The sequence below is a fragment of the Carettochelys insculpta genome, chromosome 8 (assembly GCF_033958435.1).
Source record: "Carettochelys insculpta isolate YL-2023 chromosome 8, ASM3395843v1, whole genome shotgun sequence".
Taxonomy (NCBI): Eukaryota; Metazoa; Chordata; order Testudines; family Carettochelyidae; genus Carettochelys; species Carettochelys insculpta.
This window is the reverse complement of record NC_134144.1, coordinates 14328205-14352115: the sequence shown is the minus strand read 5'-3', so window position 1 is coordinate 14352115 and position 23911 is coordinate 14328205. Positions and strand designations below refer to the sequence as shown.

At 43.0% G+C, this 23911-nt stretch overlaps 1 protein-coding gene across 2 annotated transcripts in view; it reads left to right on the top strand.

Moving 5' to 3' along the window:
* SPATS2L (spermatogenesis associated serine rich 2 like) overlaps positions 1-23911 on the top strand; it is a 114506-nt gene that overhangs the window by 13595 nt on the left and 77000 nt on the right. Inside the window, exon 2 of one of the 2 annotated variants that reach the window (XM_075001808.1) lies at positions 21207-21275. The exons of the other annotated variant lie outside the window; for it this stretch is intronic. The gene's annotated coding sequence lies outside the window, so the exon portion shown is untranslated. The remainder of the gene's footprint in view (positions 1-21206; positions 21276-23911) is intronic. 2 annotated transcript variants of the gene reach the window in all.

The following is a 23911-nucleotide window of genomic DNA, read 5'->3' as shown; positions in this document are numbered from 1 at the left end:
TTTCAACTTCTGTGAATTCCCATGCTAGATTTGATTGATTTCTTGATCCTTCTTAATGATTTATAATACTTTGCATAAAGTTTGCAATACAGTAATCAAACTGTGGGTTTGACTTGTGTCAGGACAGACTCAGCCTTTGTTATGTGCAAAGTATGCAAAACTACTTGCTGCATGGAAGTATTTGTTAGAGACCTGTGAAACTGAGGTCCTCTTAGTGGCCCATGTGCATTACAGATCTTACGGCACTGTTCATAAGAAGGATTTGTCTTAGTGCCCTTAGCCAAGAATATCACACCATAGACAGCATTGCTTGTTGTCTATGTTTACCTAATGTTTAATGCTGTTGCTTTTCAAAGCTCTGACAAGTTTGCCATTGGGCCAATAATCTGTAAAGTATTTTGAGACAGAATACGTTATATGTGTGGAAAGTAAAGCGGCAACAGCAAGGAAATCCTGAATTAAGGCAGTTTCAGCATTCTGAATTCATGCTGCTTTTGCCTACTTTGGCCACCCATGGGACTATATGCAAATTCATCCATTGACTTTCTACCTCTTGAGAAAAACTGATGTGTTTCTATGGACCACCCCCAGGCTTTATGAAAATTGGCTTACAAATATGAATATGCATAACTCAGGCACTTTATACAAAACAGGCCATGTAACATATCATTTTTAAAGTTACAATCAAATGAATCTGTAGATCTTAATGTACATGTGTCATTCTTGTATGTGAAGTTAGAAATATGAATTGTGAATCTGTTTTAAATCTAAATACGCTAGTGGGAGCCATTAGTGATATTTGAGGAACCTAGTGACACTGTTACTCAAACCAACAGCCCTTGAATGGTTTTATTTTTCCTGTAAGCCAAAATTTTGGTTGGTCCTAGAAGGACGTGTGACCATACCATATTCTGTTATCCAGAATATTTGAATATCTGGCAACTTCCCAATCCCAGGGCTGATGGATATGAACAAGTTTACTGTACTTTGATCTCTCTGTTTTTACTTGCAATCACTTAAATTCTACTTTTTATGCTTAAGGAAAACACTTTTCTTTATTATCAACCTCAGTGTAAATAATTGTTACCTGAGGGGAGCAACCACTGCACATATCTCTTTCATTGATAAAGGGAGCAGATATCTTTATGAGCTTTCTCTCTGTGTAAAACTTTTACACAGGGTAAGACATAGTTTTTTGGAGTTTTGGTCCTATTTGGGGGTTGGGTTCTTGGGAGCTGTCAGTGGCCTTAACAGCTGAGTCCTCCTAAAACTGAGTTGGCCCAGCATGGAGCTACCATGACCAGGGAGCAGAGGCCATGGCAGCTCTGTGCGCGGCAGCCCTGCTGCTTGGAGGAATGAGTAGTGGGGTGAGTGAGGGGCTCTCTGCAGCTCCTTGCCCTGCCGCTGCTGAAATAATGTAACTAAATTCAGTTGTTTTAACAGCTGGATCCCTCCCGCTGCCCTGCTGGCAGTTAAACAAATTAAATTTAGTTCTGTTTCAGTGGGAGCAGGGCAGACTGCTGCACAGGAGGCAGTGGTGACAGCATCTGGAGCCACAAATGACTCCTTGAAGAGCCACATGTGGCTCCAGAACCACAGGTTGCCGACCCCTGCCCTAAAGTTCAGCAAGTTAATTAAAAAAAAATCACATTGCCTGTAGAACCTCAAAATAATCAAGCCAAGCTATACAAGTTAAAAATGCACCGAGGTTGATAACTTGTATGCCAAGTTTCAGCTTGTTGTGATATGAATGAACAATAACAACTCCTTGAAAATAGTATTCAATAAGAGAAATGCTGACAGATCCCAACTGTTAAATGTTAGAAGCAGGGCTCTAATATTAGTGTGATTACTGACAGATGTGAGCATTCCTCAGTGGGAAACATAAAGAATTTCAGAATATTGAACTTCCAAAGATTTATTCACCCAAATGACAAGCTCTCAGAATAGACTCAGACTCAGAACACTCCTTTCATTTGTCTTGTAAATAGCTTGTTCAGCCTGCCATTCTATTTTGTGCGCCAAATACATGTAAAATATTAAGGCCAAGATAGGTGCTGTGTGTCTGAAAACTTTCATATATCTCTGTTAAGTATAGTGTAGTTTACAAAAAACTTTTTCACAGTATTAAAGTTGGGGAAATTCCACTCTGTGCAGAACTGATTTTCCAGTTCAGGTTTCAGTCAGTTTTGTAAATCATAAGACTACTTAACTAAGCAGCTCCCCATTGAAGCACACATGACCAGCGCTGGTTAGGCCAGGGATGTGCAAAGTGAGGGGTGGGCCCTTTTGGAGATGTGTGCAATTTCATAAGGGGGATGTGAAGCATGATCGGCTGCTGGGTCTCAGGCTCATCCATCTCATTAAAATGTTGACATGTATTACTGTTCTTGCCCATGTCTACATGAGCCCCAAACTTCAAAATGGCCACGCAAATGGCCATTTCGAAGTTTACTAATGAAGCGCTGAAATACATATTCAGCGCTTCGTTAGCATGCGGGCGGCCACGGCACTTCGAAATGGACGCGCCTCGCCACCGCGCGTCTCGTCCCGACGGGGCTCCTTTTCGAAAGGACCCCACCTACTTCGAAGTCCCCTTATTCCCATCAGCTTCATTAGTAAACTTTGAAATGGCCATTTGCGTGGCCATTTCGAAGTTTGGGGCTCGTGTAGACGTAGCCCTTAGGTATGTGTAGTCACATTTATATGCAAATTAATGCATTTTTTACGTTCTACATACTTACTTTCTTACATGTGATGAAAGTTTTTTTTTGTTTTTTGTTTTTCTTCATATGGCTTTATCTTGATATTCAGGCTTTTGAATTGCTATTATTTAAAAATGTGTGTTATCTTTCAACCTTCTAAGGGTATGATGTGATAGTAGTAACATTGAGATCAGAGTGGCCGTATGAGGAGAATATGTACTTTTTCCAGTGTCTTGGTCTCACACAAATACCAAATTTACAGGCCTTGGGGTCTGGAGAATCTGCTAATGGCATTGTTAGAAATCCATTGGACTTTCTGCTTTGGAAGAATGTCAGATTCTGTCTTGGCTCCTCTTCAAATGTCCAGACGTAATTACAATGTTAAAACTTTCCTTATGCTCATGTGAAATCTGTGCTTAACTCTTTCTTAACCTGCGTGCTATCTTAGTTGGAGAAAGGCTTATGAGCAGTCTCTCTCTCTGTCTCTGTCTCTCTCTCTATTTATTTATTTTTAGGTAATTGCGAATAGTTGTCTGAAACATCTACTTAGTCTACACTGGTGGTCTAAAATGACTCCTGGGAATCATTAAGAGAAGAGTAGATAATAAGACAGAAAATATATAGCCTCCCTATTATTGCATGGTACGTGTGCTGATGGGTTTGGCCCATCGTAAAAAAAAAAAGATTGTGGAATTGGAAAAGGGTCAGGAGAGGGGAACAAAAATGATTAGTGATATGTAATGGCTACTATATGAGGAGAGATTAAAAAGACTGGCACTTTTCAGCTTGGAAAAAGAGATGACTAAGTGGGGCATATGACAGAGGTCTTTAAAATCATGATTGGTGTGATAATAGGTAGATAAGGAAATGCTTTTTACTCCTCCTAGCACAAGAACTAGAGGGCACCACATGAAGTTAATAGGCAGCAGGTTTGAAACAAACAAAAGGAAGTATTTTTTTTCACATAGCACATAGTCAACATGTAGAACTCCTTGCTAGAAGATATTGTGAAGTAGGAGACTATAACAGGATTCAGAAAAGAGCTAGACAAGTCTGTTCAGGACAGGCAGGGAGCTGGGAATGGGCAACGGTGGATGAATCACTTGATGATTACCTGTTCTGTCTATTCCCTTTGGTGCACCTGGCACTGGCTACTGTGGGAAGACAGAATACTGGTCTAGATGAACCTTTGGTCCAACACAGTGAGGCTATCTTATGCTTTCTTTTGCAGCTGTTATTTTCCTTCCCAGAAAGAAATTGTTGGGCACACTTCTCTGTTTCATACTAGTGCTCTCTTGGTTGCAGGCAGTTTCTTTCAAGTGATTTAGACAGTTCTGTTGTGACAGGAGATAGGCCTATTTCTTAGGGTCCCACCACCTCATATTCCTTCTCAGTTAACTAGAAATTCTAACAAAGGTAGTGGAAAACATATCTTTTTTGGTTTGTTTGCCTGTTGATTTGTAGTATGTCTTCACATGTTGAAAAAAACACACCTTTTAAAAAAGATCTGTAATTTTCCCCAAAACTGGTGTATTTATTTTTTCTTTTGACAAAATTGAACAATGAAAAATGTAGGGATTAATGTAGTTTGAAGGGTGGTTACTTTTTGGTTTTTCATTTCCTGCCCTTCCCACCCAAAATGCTCTCCTTTCCTCCCTTTCTTTTGTTAGTTGTAAAAAAGAAGAATTAGGAGAACAGGAAAAAGTGAAGCTTTTACTGAAAAAATTCAAATACCTGAAAAATGGTTCTTTTTTCCAACCTGTGAAACAAAAACGACTTTGACCTTTTCAAAATTTCTCAAGTTTAAATTTTTCTGTTGTTGACCAATTCTCAAACCTGGGAATTGCAGCCCCTAGGGATTTGCAAAATATTCAAGGGATTATGACAAACCATTTCTTTAAAGCTGGATGGAAATGGGGATTCCAAAATGTTTTTTTTCCTGTTTTAACATTGGTTCATGATATGGCAAAGTGAGACCCCCCTGCTCACTCATTTCTTTGTAGATTAACTTTTATATTTTTAAACAACAGATTAAAATATACTCTGCAATAATAGTGTAAACTAAATTTTTATCAATATACATCAGTATTTTTGTTTTATGCAGATTAGATAGAAACCTTACATTATAAAAGTTCTAACAAAAATATACAGCCGTGCAAAATTCCACTCTGGATTTTTGATGTTTTATTTTTGTGGAGGATGGATGATGTGGATGTACAGGAGAATAGGTTTTTATGAATGTAGTAGTGAAGTATTAAGACAGTTTTGTGAGGATAAACATGAAATCAAATATTTTTACAATTGAGATGATATCAAATGTAACCTTAAATATTCTCTAGTACCTCAACACCTTCCATATCTTCATTTATTGAAAGTTTGCACAAAAGCTCTGTCAAATTCCGTCCTTGTGTAGTCTAGTGGAGAAGGCTGGCCTGGGAGCCAGGAGACCTAAAGTTTCTTCCCAGCTTTGCCAATGTACTGCTGCATGACCTAGGACAAGTCACTTCATCTTCTTGGGCCTCTTTTTCTCCCAAAGTTTGTCTATTTAGGTTGGAAATCTCTTTGTAGCAAAGTCTGTATTCTACTGCGTGTTTGTATATCAGGATTGCTCAAAGGAACTGTTAATGCATGGCAGCATGGTCCACACAAAGAATATAGGAATGGCCTTATTTGGTCAGACCAATCGTCCATCTAGACTAGCATCCTGTCTTTCAACAGTAGCCGATGGTAGGTGCCCTAGAGTGAATGAACACAATGGCCGTGTTTACACTACCCCTCCCTTTCAGAAGGGGCATGTAAATGACTGGGATCGGAACTGTTTAATGAGGCACTGATATGAATATTCAGTGGCTCATTAGCATAATGACAGCTGGTTGCGCTTTGAAAGTGCTGATTTTGAAATGCAGACTGGCTGTGTAGACATGGGCACTTCAAAATAAACCCCAGACTTCGAAATTCCCTTATTCCCAAAACAAATGCCCCTTCCGAAAGGGAGGGGTAATGTAGCCACAGCCAATAAGGCAGTCATCAAGTGATCCATCATCCCCCATCCACTTAGTTCATGGCAGCTAATGCAGGGTTGATTAAATTCCCAGCTTCATGTAAACAAAGTGTTTGTATGGACAAGTCCCAAATAATAACTGTGTAACACACAGAATTTTATAGCAGAACAATCTTGATAAAGATTGATCTGTTGCAACTATCTCTGTATAGTGGGCCATGGTTATTGGTTAGTTAACTGAACCAGAGGCACCTAAAGAAATCTGGCCAGCTGCGCATCTTTGCACTGCCAAGTGTACGTTTTTATTCTGTCAAGCTTGTGGTATGTCAGTTGGTTCTCAGCCTTGTGGTTCAGCTAGCTCCCTGCCACAATTCACGTTGAAACTCATTGCCAACCATTCTCTGTAGATGATCTTAAATGAACCTCTGTTCTAGGATTTTTTTTAATAAAACCTCAACAGTAGCTCTGCACTTAATTATATATTAGATATATATTATATTATTATATATTATTATTACGCTGTAGGATAAAACCTGCCCTCTGAAACTTAGATGCCCAGTTGTGCTTACGTTTCCTTTTTGAACCATATTCCAAATGTTCAAAAGCCAATATTGCATAACTCATTTTCTCATGACCCTACTCATTGGCTGTAAGGTTTATCTGTGGTTTCTGTGTTGTGGTGACTTTTCTGAAATGACATTTCCCTCTTTCAAAGCAACATGTTGTTGCTGTATCATCTCTTTCGGAGGCTTGATTCTGTGAGGTGCTGAGAACTCATGATGGCCCGATGAATTTAAGATCAACCCCTCTGTTTGAATAGCATGATTTTATCCCTGTGTCTCTATGTCATAGTTCGCTTCCCCATAAGAAGTTCCACAGAAAAGAGACTTAGCAAGATATTTTTTACTGGATCCTAGTGTGCCAGCTCTTTGCTAGAAATGGACATTATTGAACTACCTTTGTATGTTTACCTTGGCAAAGAAGAGATCTTTGTCTTGAGATGCAAATTTATTGCTGAATACATCACAATCACTACAACAATATATTTAATATGTAAAGTTTGTTATAAATAATTGTATTTCAGCGCCAGACATTTAGGTGTTTTTTAAACTAGCAAATTCCTAATTTTCTAAAAGAGGACGAGTGTAATGAGTCAGTACTGTAATAAAAAAAATGGTAACAACTGTCACCCTTTTGCTACAGGCATTTCCTCTCCCTTGATGTCTGCCAGAAAGAAAAAGGAAAAACATACTTTGCCCATTGCCCGTTAGCCCAGTCCTGCAACCCTTAGTTATGGGAGTGCTTGTACTGTAAAGAATCTGCCGAAGCTAGTGGTACTTCTCACATGAGTAAAGATTATTTGTTTAAGGTATGTAGGATCAGTCCCATTACTTATAAATAAAAGAACAGTAGATGTGCCTGAAGAGGATATTGTCCCAATGGTTGATTCTTGTTTGAGCATCTCAGGGATGGTCTTTTTGTGAGGCACGATGGAATCCTGTTGTTACAAAGACTGATTTGAGCACCTCCCGTTGGGATGATTGTGTTCGAATAATAATACGACATCCGTATCCATACTTGTTGATTGGGAGCATTGGGTAATATACACTTACACTCTTGCCTTTTTATTTGAGACTCTTAGGCTGCCTTCACTTTAGGTGGGAACCTGCCTCTGATACCGAGTCGACAGACTTGTGAGTTCTGCTTGATCTAGCACCTAATAGCAGTGTGGACGCAGCAGCGCAGGCAGTAGTTCAGGCTAGCCACCTGAGTTCAGACTTAAGGGGTCAGATGGGCTTGGACTCGGGCAAGCCGCCAGCTGTGCTGCAATGTCCCCATTGCTAGTTTTAGTGCACTAGTTGGAGCTAGTGTTAGCCTGTCTGACCAGTTTGGGAAGCACACCCCAAGCTGCAGTGTGAACAAATGCACAGAGTGCTTTATTTAAGCCTGGCCCATTCAAGACCCCAAATTATAATCCCAAAGCAAAATATCACTGAGATTGTGGTGAAGATCGACACTTAGTGAAAGGTATAAAGGTATTGTAATTACTAGCCATGACTGCAGAAAACATTCAAGACAAATCAGATGTTATGAGAAAATACTGTGATATAACTTGCTGTTACGTGTGCTGTGTGAACCTAGGGTTGTAAGCAGCAAACCCCCAAGCCTGCCCCTTCCATTTAAGACCCTGCTTCTGGCTCCCCATGGGAGCCAAGACACACATACCCACTTCAGTATAGGGGAAGCCATCCGGCATTAGTGTAGCGTGCAGACTTTCCTGCCCCTTTTTCCCCTATCCGGGGTATGGGCAACCCATGGCCCAACTCACCACCTCTCCCGTCGAGCACAGGCAGCTCATGGCCCAGCCACTCTGGAGCACAGGTGGTCCAAGACCTCTCCTCCCCCACCCTCTGGAACACTTGCAGCCTGCAGCCCGTGGCCCAGCCTTGCCCCTCCCCACCCCAGAGTGTGGATAGCTCCTGGCGCAGCCTTCCCCTGGCCCTCCCAAAACAAAGGGATGGCGAGCAGGTGGGTGGCCCTCCCAGCCCCAGAGCATGGAGAGGGCTGGCAGCACGGCTCAGTCTTGGTAGGGCTGAAGCCTAAGTAGCCCCAAGACACGGGGAGCCGTGATGAATGAGGGTGGGGAAGTCTGAGGGTGCAGTGTGGACAGGACCAGGGTTGCAGCATAGGTGGGATCAGCCATGCAGTTTGGGAAAGCATTCCGCTGCTCTTCATACCCACTGTCCATGCTTGCTGTTCTGTCTGGTGTGACTTACTGAACTAATAATATTGCATTAAAGAATGTGTTTCACTTATTTGCAACCTATAAGAGGACAAAGCCACTTTGTTGACACTTCTTAACTTGGTAGTTAGGTTTTTAATGACATGATCTTGGGAAGTGCTTAGCACCCTCAGCTGTCACTGATGTCCCTAAAAGTCCTTGCTGGGAATAAGCTGTATCCTGGGGCCTCAGAAAAATTCCTCTGAGCAACACGCATTGATGTCATGGGGCAGAGGAGTCTTTCTGCTGATTCCAGTGGGCTTTGAGTCAGATCTATGAAGAGTGGAGGGTGCCCAGTATCTTACAGGATCAGGTACATAAACTGCAAGTTCGTCAAGGCGAGCGAGTCTGCCCCATCTGTGTTTATAAGATGCCACAGAAGTTTATAGTATTATATAAATAAATTGTAACCCATATTCATTCCTTAAACTATGTGAAACCATAAAATGTTTACTTCTTGAAAGAAGATACCCTCTCAACAAAGCAAGAATATTTGCACTACAATCCTCTTTGTGAGAGAGGGGTCTGCTGCTGATGGTTTGGTATGCCCTGAGCTCAGTCATCACTGTTAGGAGCACCCATCTCTGCTTTGTCAGCCGCTGTCAGAAAGAGCTAATGAAAGACCACTGGGGGATGAGGTTTGAATCGATGGTCAGTAAGTAACTCTTTCAAAGAAAGAAGGGGTGAAATCAAGGAAAGGAAGGGAAGGGATAAAGGGACATGGAATGAAAAGAGGTACAGCCAAAGAAATGGGAATGGGGAGAAATCAATAGAAAAGTAAGAAATAGAAACTTAAAGGAAGGTTTTGGAAAACAGTAAGAGAAAGGAAAAAGAGAAACAAAATGCTAAATGGCTTAAGATGAACTTCTATTCAGTTGCCTCTGATGTTACACCTAAGTGCAGCGTTTTCCAAACTTATGAAAGTTGATCTGCTCCCTCGGGTAAATGAAGACCAGTCACATAGTTGTACACACACAAGTGCACACACATGATGTGTGATGTTAAATGCCTGCACTGTGTAATGACTACATCATCCAGGCTCTGCCTCCAGCTAGTCCTTCATGCCCACACACCCTTTTCAGGAAACACTCGTGTAGATTTTCCTTGGCTCTATTTCTTTCCATTCTCACCACACATTTCAGGCTCTCTGCAAACTCAAGTATATACCTGCTTCAGTTACACTCAGGCCACATTTTGAGGGTTCCTTTCACAATAGTAACAGACAGAGAGGCCTATTCTTTTTTCAAAAATGAAAACTCAGACACTGGGTAATAATTGATAGATCTGGTTGTGTCCTTTCCAGTAGGGCAAAATATAAGAAGCAACTGAACTTAGTATGTGACCCTATTTAGCTCAATAAATACTAAGAGTGGCTTTACTTTATGACAGGGACTACCCCTCTAGTTGACTGGCTTCACTGGCCATTCAAAAATGAGGGGAAAAGGCCCATTTTTAATGTTGGTGAACACACGTTAAATTTCTAGTGTAGACAAGGAAATTTTAGTTTTAACGTGTCAGCTGGTCAAGAAGGATGTGAAGTTCACATAATATTTCAGCCAGAATTTTCAAATGGGTTTGTGAACATACTAAAAGCATACTTTTTCCTAGTAAAGGGAAAACTCACCTCGGAAGATCATGCAGATTGCTTAATACCACTGATTGAAATCAGTGCAGCTCATATGAAGTGCAGAATCTAAGCCATAAGTCACACATTGGTTAACCAGTCTTGCAGAGTTATTTTTAGAAGCCTGGAGACTTGTAAGGACTGCAAGCTGACTAAAGCCAGATTTATTTTGTTAATCCTGTTCCCCTTTTTTCTTAAAAGCAAACAAACAAACAGAACCACTAGGAAATTATATTAAAATCTGTAATAGAAATGCAGCATTGAGCTTGCAGGGTTAAATGAGCAGAGATCAGGAAATTCCCAAAGGTGAGGTTGCACTGGTGGCGCAACTTAGCCACGTTGCATCGTGTAGTATTTTCCATTCAGCTTTCCCTTGTTAACTGTAACATAAGTTTTTTCAGCACACCATAAAATATGCAGAATATGTCATTGTGAGTGAGTGCACATTGCTGGATCAAAGACATTCATAGCAGAAGTGCCAAGTCATATGTCAGTTGCTGTAACACAGCTGTACAATTATATGGTTTCCTAGAAAAGTAAATAAATACCTAAATCCTGAATAAATTACCAGTGTGAACAGTACTGGTCTGCAGACACTGGGCCAAATTCTGATCTCCTTTAGACTAGCGTAAGTGTGATTTCATTTAAATAACTCCATGTTTACACGAAAGTAGATGAGATTGGAATTTAGCTCCATTTTATCCAAACTCACTATTTGAAAAAAAGACATAATTTTTTAATGCTGTTTTCTTTCCTTACAAATACTTTGACCAACCAATGCCCGCTGTGAAAGAATGAGGCCAGTGATTCTAGTTACTGCCAGGCAAAAAAGAAAAAATAATAAAGCTTGAAGAACCTCAGAAGAAATGGTAAATTTCAAAATTAAAGTTCACTCCCATCTTTTTTTTTTTCACTTGTGCATAATTCCCACGAAATTGTTGCTTTGATTCACAGATTATTATTTCATAAAGACTTCTATTTTGGGGTTCACAATGGGACTCCTTTTGTGATGTGAAATACTGACCACATGGGAATGACCAGCACCCTTCCCCTCCTCACAGCCAGTGTAGTGCTACCAGGGTACTTCAAAGGGGCCTGCAGCTCCACCTGCCACTGCTGCCTTTGAAATGCCAGGCCCAGAGGCAACTGACCTCTTTGCCCAGCCCATTGGTGGACCTGGTAATGAGTCCACTGATGGTCACACTGGTAATTTTGCTCTTCTTGTGTATGACAAATATCAGTCTAATGCTATTGTTACATTTGTAAATTGAATTCTGTAGTTGTTTGTACAAACACTGCACAGTTCCATTACAGGCCCATTCTTAGAATCTGTATGCAGTAATGACAGGCATTTTGTCTTCTGACCAGCCTGAAAAGCCTCCTCAACAGAGGAAGTACAGCAAAGGCAGTGGCAGTACAAATCCCGCAAATCACCCTGGCTGTGCGTTTGAGCGTGACTTGGAAGGACTGCTGCTGCTTAGGGTGACTTTTGTGTTAATACAGTATTTGGCCTTTATTATAACCCTGCAAAAACAATATTGGCTGTGCTGGGGAATGTGCCTGCTTGTCTGTTGGGAACTGTGTCGAGAAGATTGAATAGCAAGACTTTTTATCCCTACAGACTTGCCCTGAATTTAAAATGGAGATCAGGAAAGGCAAAGTTGTGAATTGAATTACCAGACCCCTCAGCTATCCAGTACTTCCTACATCTATAATAATTTTTGTACCTTCCAGGGTTTTTTAACAATAAATACATTTTCCCATTACATTTAGCTGCTGTAATTCAGCCTGCCAAATTGCACCACATAATCAGTGTATAAGGTGTTAGCATAGGGGCCTACAGATTTGCTGGGCCCCTTGGCAAGGCTGGGGGTTCCAATTGCTTCTAGAAGGGGCATGGCCTTGGGTGGAAGGGGCAGCCAGCCCCAGTGCCACCCGGAGCATATCACTCCTCGACCCAGACCTTAGAGACCCCCCCAAAACATCGTGCTGCACTGTACTTTAACAGCAATTTAAAGGGCTCAGGATGCTGTCAAGAGTGACAGCAATGGGCCTGGGTGTTAGTATCTTGTGCGTCACATGTTGTATATTGTATGTGTGATATACATTTCCCAATGTCTCCTAAAGTTCCAGCTCATGCTTAGTTAAAACAGTTTACACATTCGGACATACTTTTTCTGTTTAGTATTTGTTTTGATTAGTAATTCATTTTTTCTTTAAGAACAAAAAAGGAAAAATCATAGTTTATAAAGTCATATCCTGGCATCAAAGGATCTTCCAGATGTGTCTGCCATATTGATTCAAGGTACAGTGGAATGATTTCAAAAGGAATAAACAAAAAAGCCTATTGGGATAATTATTGAGGAAATCTGTAGTTTGTTTGGGCAGCTAAAAAAGGTCAGCCTGTAACTTCAGGCAGCTGTTTCCCATCAACAGCGTGGGGGCACAACTGGTTCCACTTACTTGGGGAATATCTGAAATACAACTTACTTCAGAATCTCCTGCTCTTCTGTTTGGAGGCCAGGGACAGATTACATGGTGGACTTGCACATGTTGAAACATAGGCCATAGAAATCCATTTTAACTGTGAATCATGGCTCTTCTCTGGACATTTATCTGGCCACACTTTACATATTGGTATTTAAAACTAGACCTATGGATTAAAAGAATTAGGGCCTGAATCTGAAAAGTGCTGTGCATCCTCAGGTCCCACTGAAGTTAGTAAGAATTGGCGGCACACATTGAGCACCAGGTGGCTAATATGGGTTCTCATGGATCACCTTATCTAGCTCTTCCAGGCTCCATGGTGTTGCTTGTTTAGTCAGTCCCACAACTTTCAAATAAAGTAAAGCAAACATAAAAACAGGTTTGTATTTCCAGGTTGGGTTACTGTACAGATTCAGACAAAACAAAGCCATGCATCTGCCACATCTTCTGTAATGGCCTTCTCTTTTTGCCGCAAGTACTGCATTGGGTAATAAGATAAGCTTTCTTTTAAGATATATTTTCCAGTATATTGTATATCTGTGTGTAGAAGCAGTTTCCCTAGAAACTGGGAGAGATGGGGAATTAGTCCACTCCATCAGGATTATTAATAATACCCCTGCAATGGATGCCAAAAGCCCACGCTGTATTTTTTTGCAACAAACAAAACAGCTAAACTATCTTTTATAGCAGATGAACATAATCACAATCATAAAAAATTATCTCAAGTGGTTGAAGTCATATATAATAGGAACTTATGAAGTAGGTAGAATTTGTTTTATCTAATATCAATTTTCTGAAGTCTTGTGCTACCACAGAATCTACAATTCATTCTGTAAAGTATCTTGGAGCTCCCTATGTTTCCAGTATGTCAAAGTGGAGTTATAAGAATGGTTTGCTAGTCAGATATTAAGTGCTTAACCGTATAATGCTGAAGTTCTATTGTCATGTGGCTCACAGTTGTCCTTGTGAAGGGTCTCATCCAAGTCCCACTGGGTCCAGCAGGAGTTGGATTGGGTCCTAAATACCCTGAAAGTCAAAAATGACACCAAATCAATGGATTAACAAGGAATGAAATGATAACTAAACAATGAGAGGGGGAAAAAGCAGCATTTACATGTTTTGTAGACACAGAGTTGTTTTAAATAAGTTTGAGGCCCAGTAGTGAAGTCCTAAATCATTCCAAACTTCCGGATAGTCAGTGGGAGCTTGGGTAAAGGACAGCAGGATTGGACTCAACATTCCTGCCCTTGGAGCATTATTTTGGGGAAATTCTGAGGTCAGACTAGATGGTTGCAGTTGTCTTAGATTCTGTGAGAGATAAGTTTACAACAAGCTACTGTCTATAACCTTCCTAGCCCTCTCCAATGCATTCAAAACAGGGGATGGGAACAGCATATGAGGGGATTATGTAGTGCCCTCCCCCCTCAAAAAAAAAAGTCACCTCTGCACTTTGGAGGCCAGAAGACATGGAGAAAACACCTGAGTGGATTTTCAAGGTAGCAGGAGGCATTGTGCTTTTTGTGAGTGCTGGGTGTATGTTCTCTAAGCATTAAATCTGCCTTGTGAAGTGAATAGACTGACAACAAAAGGTGACTCTTGGCTACTATGTTTAAAGCCTGCCTTCTTTCCTTTAGGGAAAAAGAGCATATTCCTACTGTAAAGTCTTCTTTGGTTTGAAAATGTGAAGCCATTTCTTTATTTAATCTTTCTTTATGATGAGAAATTACCTAAATACCTAAAATATTTTCATACTAAAGCTACATCATTTTCTTTGATAATAATAATGTATCAAACTTCCTTTTAAATGTTGTGCTTTTATTTGTGGCTTCCTCTCTTTGTCCTCCAGTCATTATGATGATCTGCCATTGAACATTTAAAGAGAACAAAATGGTCATAGCAGGCATCCTTCAGTCTGCATAGACTATGGATCGCGCCCTTTATAGTTTCAATTGAGGGCTTCATTTACAGCGTCTACTGTGACTATGAAGACCCACACGAGAGTGACAGTCCTTGCTGCATCTCTTGCAGATGTGGTCGGTGTCTGGCAAGTCCTTAGTGTGCTTTCTGTGCGCTTGCTTCTCCTCTGCTAGCTGTCTGATCCTCATCTCGCCCTTCTGAAGGCCCTTGTGTAACCCCTGCCTCCATCTGCTGCGGTCGTCTGCTAGTTCTTCCCAGTTGTCCAGCTCGATGTCTGCCTCTCTGAGGTCTCTCTTGCAGACATCTTTGTAGCGCAACTGGGGCATCCAGGAGGTCTTTTGCCAGAGGCTAGCTCACCATACAGGATGTCTTTTGGAATCCTTCCATCATTCATCCTGTGGACATGGCCAAGCCAGCGGAGTTGACTCTGCCTGAGGAGGGTGTACATGGTTGGGATTCCAGCTTGCTCGAGGACAGCGGTGTTGGTCACTCTGTCCTTCCATGATATTCCAAGGATGCGCCTGAGGCAGCACAAGCGGAAGGCGTTCAGCCTCTTTTCCTGGCGGGCAGACAGGGTCCAAGTCTCGCTGCCATAAAGGAGGGTGCTGAGGATGCAGGCTCTGTAGACTTGCATTTTGGTGTGAGTGTACAGCTTGTTGTTATTCCACACTCTCTTGCTGAGTCTGGACAGAGTTGTGGCCGCTTTTTGGATCCTCCTATTTCGCTCAGTGTCCAACGACAGGGTGTCAGTGATGGTGGACCCGAGGTACACGAACTCGTGGACGACCTCTAACGTATAGTTGTCAATGCTGATTGATGGGGATTCAGCAACATCCTGACTGAGTACGTTTGTCTTCTTTAGGCTGATGGTAAGCCCAAAGTCCTTGCACGCTTTGGAGAAACGATCCAGCAGTTTTTGAAGCTGGTCTTCTGTGTGAAACACTACAGCAGCATCGTCTGCGAACAGCATGTCTCTGATGAGGACTTCCCACACCTTAGACTTAGCTTTCAGCCTTGCAAGGTTAAACAGTTTCCCATCAGATCTTGTGTGCGGCAAGATGCCCTCTGTTGAAGATCCAAAGGCATGCTTCAGGGGGAGTGCGAAGAAGATCCCGAACAATGTCGGAGCAAGCACGCAACCTTGTTTGACACCGCTCCTGGTTCTGAAAGCATCCAATAATGCGCCGTCATATTGGATGGTTCCTCTCATGTCTTCGTGGAATGACTGGATCATCTTGAGTAACCGTGGAGGACAGCCTATCTTGTGGAGCAGTTTGAACAGACCATCCCTGCTGACCAAGTCAAAGGCCTTGGTCAAGTCGATGAAGGCTATGTAGAGTGGCTTCCTCTGCTCCCTGCACTTCTGCAGCTGCCTTAGAGAGAAGACCATGTCAACAGTAGACCTCTCTGCATGGAACCCGCACTGCAATTCGGGGTACACCCTCTCAGCAATCTTCTGGAGTCTGCCAAGGATGACGCGAGCGAACAGTTTACCAGTGACACTTAGGAGGCAGATTCCATGGTAGTTGTTGCAGTCGCTTCTGTCTCCTTTGTTCTTATACAACATTACAATGTTAGCGTCACGCATATCCTGTGGAACCTCACCCTCTTTCCAGCACAGGCACAGTAGCTCATGTAGGGGTTCCAGGAGTGTGTCCGTGGCACACTTGATTACCTCTGGTGGTATACCATCCTGGCCAGGGGCCTTTCCTGCTGCAATGCTGTCGATGGCTCTCTTCAGTTCATCCACAGTCAGTTCTTGATCCAATTCGTCCATTACTGGTAGGAGCTCGAAGGCATCGCGGGCTGCATTAACCACAACGTTCTCGCGTGAGTACAGCTCAGAGTAGTGCTCAACCCAGCGCTCCATCCATTTGGCTTTGTCAGCGATGACTTCACCAGATTTGGATTTCAGAGGTGCCATCTTGTTCTGGGTGTGTCCTAATGCCTTCTTTATACCCTCGTACATTCCTCTGAGATTACCAAAGTCAGCACAGGTCTGGATGCTGCTGCATAGCTGGAGCCAGTGGTTGTTGGCACAGCGCCTGACTGTCTGCTGTACTGTTCTTCTGACCGCTCTAAGTGCTTGCAGGGTACTCTGGCTCGGTGAGCGTTTGTACTCCAGGAGTGCAGCGCGCTTCTTTTCAATGGCTGGAATCATCTCATCGGAGTTAGCTTCAAACCAGTCGTTCGTGTTTCAAGCTCTTCTTCCAAACACCACCAAGTCCGTGTTGTAAACTGTATCCCTCAGATGTTGCCATTTGGATGTCACATCGGCACCCCCAGGGCTGCTGCGCAGATTTTCCTGGAGGGTCTCTTTGAACTTTTCAGCTTTCTCCGAGTTTGCTGTCTTTCTGGCGTCAATGCAGGGCCTTCCAGCAGGTTTAGAGCACTACAACTTCTTGGGTCTCAGCTTGAGCTTGGAGCAAACTAGCAAGTGATCTGTATCACAGTCAGCGCTATGATAGCTGCATGTCAGAAGGACGTTTTTGAGGTTATTACGCCTAGTGATGACCACATCTAGTTGATGCCAGTGCTTTGAGCGTGGGTGTCTCCACGACACTCTGTGCTGTGGCTTCATTTGGAAGAATGTGTTTGTGATGCACAGATTGATACGTGCACAGTTCAAGGAGACGCTGTCCATTGTCATTCATTTTTCCCACACCGAAGTGTCCTAAGCAGGAAGGCCATGAGGCCCAATCAGCTCCAACTCTTGCATTGAAGTCACCCAAGATGTACAGTTGTTCACGAGCAGGTATTTGTGCTACAGCAGCACTAAGCACGTCATAGAACTTGTCTTTTACTTCTGGTGTGGCGTACAGGGTTGGAGCATAAGCACTGATCAGGTGGACGGGACCGGCGCAAGTTTGAAGCGTGATCCGAAGAAGTGTTTCTGATCCGCCCATGACTAATTCCACCATTTGTAGAAGGGTGTTTCTGACAGCAAAGCCAACACCATGCTCTCTGGGTTCTTCTTGGGCTTTACCCTGCCAGAAAAAGGTGTAGTCCTTTTCCTTTAGAGATCCCGAATCTGTGAGCAGCGTCTCTTGCAGTGCAGCGATATCAACTCAGAGCCTCTTCAGTTCCTCATTGATGACATCGGTCTTTTGGGTGTCACTGATGGCCTGAAGATCTTCAGTCAAGCCGGTCAGCATGGTCCGCACATTCCAGCAAGCAAGCTTAAATTGTTGGTTTCTCATTTCTTGTTGATTTTCTTATTGGTTTGCCTGGTGCCCAAATTTCAGTCACTTGTCAGGTTCAGGAATCTTAAGCCTCACGCACCCAGTGAGGCAGGTGAACTGTGGTGGGACAGTACCCTATTGGCTGGGGGCTGCCCAGCTTGAGGCGGGCGGTGACTGTCCAGTGAGATGCAAGGATCTCTCCCACCGTCGAAGGCAACCCCTGGTGCTCGTTCTCTACGCCAATCGAGCAAGAGCTTATAACCGGTATCTGTTGCCTCCCGTGTTGACGCAGCGCTGTTCAGCGATGCCGGAGTACCTCTCCGGGCGTGAGCCTGGGCACTTATGGAGACTCTGGGCTGCCCAGACACCAGTGTCCCCCTCTCAGTTTTACTGATATAGTCCAAAGGAGAGGATCACCTCCACGTCTGGTACCAGCTCAGCTGCAGGAGTTGCTGGGACAATGCCAGAAGTTGACACCGAACCGCCTTCGGACTCCACTCTGGATTTTCTGTCAGGATTTACTCCCTTAGCCTTTCTCCTTCCCAGGAGAACCCACAAGGCAGTGGGGTGTGGAGAATGTGGTTAAGGATCCCACTACTTCATACCTCCCTGTCACCACGAGTCACCATAGCTCCCTGTGGAGCAATGACCTCATATCCCCGGGACCCTCCTCCCCACCTTTTGCCCCCCACCCCCCAGCTACCATCACCATAGGACCCTCCCGAGCCCACTATCCCCATCTGCTCCCATGTCTGCCCTCCTCGCTGCACTGGCCCCTCTCCCCTCAGCTGCTCTCAGTGACCCCAGGTCCACCTTCCCCCATTGCTCTTCAGGCTCTTCTCTTCAGAGACTCCTTTTCCTGATAGTGCTGCCTTGCAGGGCACAGGTGGAACACCATACCTGAAAAGGACAACAAACATGGGGCTCCTCCCTCGGCGAACTCCCAGAGGCAAACTCCCTTCCCTGTTAGCTGCTGCCCCTGTTCACTGCTCCACAAAATGGTAGGGAAGATAGTTAAATTAGAGGGAAAAGTCCCATGTGAATTTATTTATTTTGCAGAAGACTATATCTCATTTTGTCAAAATTTACCTATGTGCTGTTATGAAAGGAGAAAACTTTTGTAATAGCCATAAAACTTGTGCAAATTTTAAATATGGCAGCTAGCTTTTTTGTTTAAAATCACTTTCACCATTTTGAAGCTGCAAGAGTCCAGAAGGTAAGATTTGTGACTTCACATTATTTGTACTGTTCCTCTAATTTAAAAATAGCCCACATCCATGAGAAGCCTCAAGGCAGAAGAGTCAAAATTCTGACTTGAATCACTCCACAAATGTGTCCCTGTGCACTCATGAGTGCTCCTTGAGAAAAAGCATGTGAGGTTATTTGTCACGTTCTAACCCAAACCATCCTTGATAGGACAAAACCAGTGAGAACAACTGGTGCATAGAAAGACTCAATTCATTTTTCTAAATCACAGAATTTGTTTGATGACTTCTTGGATTTATTCTGAATTTTCCACAGAAGTTCTCCTGACAGAGTAAACTGTACCAGACTGAGAGGAGCCTTTCTCCTCCTCCTCCTCTTCCTTCACCCAGAGTTAGCACTGGAGGGGAGGGAGAATCAGAATTGGGGCTTAGAATATAAAGTATCTTCCAGCCATGACTTCAGAACCATTGCTGTAACTCTAAGGCTATGTCTGCGCCAGACATTATTGGTGGTGATGTGTTAGGTATGCAGTGAGAAGCAGGCTGCATCCATACAAGTGGCAGTTAAAGTCTGCACCAGGCAAAAGGCAACAGGGAGACGCTGGGCAATAAGGAGGTCTCCCCCCATGCTTGAGCCTTTGCTTGCTGCTAAAGGCTGGTCCTGTGGGGGAAGACGTCAGCAGCAATGTAGATGGGGAAGGCTCTGCTAAGGCATGTAGAGGGTATACTTCCTTAGGGAATAAGGCCTGTCTGTCTCACCTAAGAAGTGTCCCACTGTCCGTGATGCTATTTACACCTGTCTGAGGGGGCATGTACTATACACTTGCTGTAAGGAGTGTGCACCAAAGACATACAGTATGATCCTCCAACGTGCAATGAGTGTAATTCAGCACAGTTGCCCTCTGTGTAAGACAAGAGCACTAAAATAACCAGCACACTATATCCACTGCAGAGAATGGCAAAGAGAAGTTATGTATGCTGCAGGGAAGGCCAGTTTGTGGCAGGCCTCATTTCAGGAGCTCAAAGGAGGAAGAGGACAAAAGGATCCTTCTCCATTCTCCCATCCCCACCCATGCTGCCTGAGAGGAGGCCTAGAACATAGTGTTCAGTGCCAAAGTGGCAGAGAGGAGGTGTGGCCGTACCCACCCATCCACCTTCCAGAGCTTTGCAGAACCACAAGATGGAAAAACAGACCATGAGCACACTCCCCTTGTGGGCCAGGGCTCTGTGTGTGGCTCCCCAATACAGAAGCCAGTCCCTACCAAGCAGAATCTTGTTCCCTGACAAACTTTTTATAGCACAGAAACAAGGTTAACAACTTCATATTTCCTCAGGCTCTCAATCATTCCACTCCTCCAATAGATTTTGAATGTAATTGTGATTTAAGATTCAGCATGCCATGCTTAGAGTATAAAGGACCCTTGCAATCTAATCTGCAAAAACTCTCTGCAGGGGCGGTAACTCAGAGAGAACCATGTTACTTTGTGTACTGAAGAAGTTAACTTGGCATTCTGCTTTGAAAGAGAAGCTGTGGTTTAGGTGAGACTCCTGTAATTAAGGATTCTCTGGGGCCTCTGTGGAAAATGTATTGTTTCTCTGTGTATAAAAAAGGTGAAATATGGGAACATTCTCATATTTGATTCTGTCATAAAGAGTATTTCACCTATCAAAGGAGAAATAAGTCTCTGAAGACAATCCAAACCAAATAGATTTGTCGAAGACTGACTCCAAGGTTGCCTTACATTCAGAAAGCCTGCGCATTAAGGACTAACAAACGGGGCAGGAAGCACAAGTTGCTTTCTCTGATAAAATGGCTGTTCCTGAGCAAGTCATGACAAGTGTGTGTGTGTCTGACTTAAATGTTAGTTGGATCACAATACAACTACGGGTGTCCAAAGTGAGGGCAATGAAGTTCCAAGCGTAACCTGTGACTGTTGTCTCCTACATTCAGGGGAGGATGAAACTGTTGAGGTACAGGTTTTCATTGCCACTTCAGGAAATCAATTTCAATTTATCTCTGAGTGGATTTACAAGTATAGGCAAATACTGGTTGTGTACATTTGATTTTGAGAGACTTCTTGTGTACATTTATATGCAAATTGGCAAGAGCTGTGGGCTATGAGCAGAGTGCCGATATGACTCAATCTGTCAAAGGTTGGACCCTGTGTATGTTTGTGCATAAGGTGCTGGGTGGCAGCTGCAATCAGGTTTGGAGATTTGCGTGAGGAATGATCACCCATGAAAAGAGAGCCAGAATAATAAGCAGAAACAATATAACTGTTAATTCTTCTTGATATTTGCAGCTGTTGCAGAAGATATAGCTGCTTGGATTATCTAGAAAACAAGGGAGAGAAACTGGAGCCATTCATCTGGTGAGACACCTGATTTTTTTCTCACGAACCACCTTACAATTTACATATTGTAGATAACTAACTCTGGGACTCTTAACTCTACATTCACTTCATTTTCTGTGGCTTATTACATACTATCATCTAGTTTTCACAAAGCCTAGCCATTGGAGGCTGATTTTCAGACATTCTGAACACCTAATAAGATGAACGCTGGGCATGTCTGCTGGAAAGTCCAGCGTGTTAGAAAACACGTTAGTTAACACAGTGTTCAACGTGACATAGACCATAGTGTGGACAAGGACAGTCTTGTTTAAATATGCAAGCTGGTCTCTGTTAACCATAAGTTTAATGGATTGTGGGGCAACCTTACTATTAACTGTGGACAGTTGTCATGTTTTCAAATACAATCATCCTCGTCCATACTCAGGGCTAAACATAACATTTTCCACAGTGCCTATATTATGTATTCAAAAGCGACCAATGGTATCTAATTGCCTCCTTTGGGAATGGCGCTTAGGCTCCAAAGTCATTTTTGAAAATTATACCTGAAGTCACAGTTAAAATCAAGTCAGTTAATGTAATGTTTAACATGAAGCATTTTCCCAGCAGAAGCTTACCCTTAGTGTACATACACAGCTTCAGTTTGTGTGCACATGTGCATAGGGTGATTTCTGGTCTGATTATCCCATTAACTCCTACAAATGAGATATATAGGAATGCTGTATGGCTCTTGATATACCAATATGATAAATAAATTGCCCAGTCAGGGAGAAATCATCTACTATTAATTCCCTTATTATTACATCTACCTAACTGCCAGGCTGTTTATTTTTAATTTTATTGTCCCCTTAGACTCTCAGTGGGCTGACCTTTTGTACACACCCACATTTTGAATATTGTGTGCAGATGTGGTCACTCCACCTCAAAAAAGATATATTGGAATTGGGAAAAGGTTCAGAAAAGAGAAAAAATATGATTAGGGGTATGGAACAACCTCCATATGAGGAGAGGTTAATAAAACTGGGACTTCTCATCTCAAAAAAGAGATGACTCAGAAAGGATCTGATAGCTACAAAATTGTAACAGGTGTGGAGAAAATAAATATGAATGTTATTTACTCTTCATAATACAAGAGTTAAGTGCCTATTAATTAATAAGCAGGAGTTAGCATTTTTTCATTCAGTGTCAGTTCAACCTGTGGAATCTAGGCTTGCGGATGTTCTGAAGGCCAAGATTATAACAAGATTTTTTTAAAAAAGATAGATTAATTTATGGTGGACAGGTCCATCGATGACTGTTAGCCAGGATGAGCAAGGATGGTGCCCCTAGCCTCTGCTTGCCAGACCCTCTGGAAATGGGCAGTAGGGGATGGATGACTTGGTGATTAGCTGTTCTGTTCATTCCCTCTGGGCTGCGCAGCATTGGTTGCTGTCAGAATACGGGATTATTGGGCTAGATCAAGGGTCAGCAATCCCTGGCACGAGAGCCAATTTTCATCAACACACAAGGTGGGAGCTCAGCCCTGCCCTCCTCCCCTATGCAGCTGACAGCTTGCTCAAAGTCATGCTTCCTGTGGATTACAAAAGACCAGCTAATACTACCAACCCTCTTGGCAGATCCTCGAAAACCAGTAGGAGGTCTTCATGTCACCTTCCTATTTGTGAGTCCGTTGATGGCTGAACAGCTCAATTCTGGAGCCTCAGGTCTTACTACAGAAGGGGCTGGTGTTGGTAGCTGTTGGATGGATGTGTGGGGGAGTTTTTGCCATTCTTTTCTTCTTCTCTGCCTCTCCTCATCTGCATTGTGGCAGTACCTCTCAGACTGTGCCACCTGCTCATGGAGCACCAGTCTCCACTGGGGATGGTCCTGGGCAAGGTTCTCACAAGTGTCAACACTGATGCTGCACTTTTTCATGTGTGCCTTCAGCACGTCCTTATATCACTTCCTCTGGCTCCAAAGCTACTCCATCTTTCCGTCAATTCGGAAAACAATCTGTTTTGGGAGGCGCTGATCAGAGACTTTTGAACCATGTGACCAGTCCAACCAAGTTGTTGGTGAATGATAATGGCTTCTCAATGCTGGTCATGTTCGACTCTTCCAGGGTTCTAGTGTTCACGTGCCTATTTTCCCAAGAGACATTTAGGATTCTCCTGAGGCAGCATTGATGATATTGTTTAATTGCCTTCAAATGACACTTGTATTTTGTCCAGGTTTCACATGCATACAGTAGCATTGGATAACCATCGCATGGTATACAGGGAGCTTTGTCTTGACATAGATGTCCTGGTTTTCAAAGACCCTTTGTCTCAGTTGGGCAAAAGCAGAGCTGGCACAGCTCAGATGATGCTGGATTTCTGCATCAATGTTGACTTTAGCAGAAAGATGACTCCAAGGTATTGGAAATGCTGTACATTTTACAGCAGCTCTCCACTGACTTCAATAGAAGGTACATGGGATTATCCCATTGGTGAGGGTTGGTGGAGCACCTTGGTCTTTTTGACATTCGGTGTGAGGCCAAGATTCTCAAATGCTTTGGTGAAGGCACTTAAGATGGTCTGAAGGGCTGTGAGAGAAAGAGCAGCAACCATGTATTAGAGCTCCATGGTCAAGGTCATGGAGGTCTTGCTGTTAACATTCAGTCTCTGTGCCATCTGTAA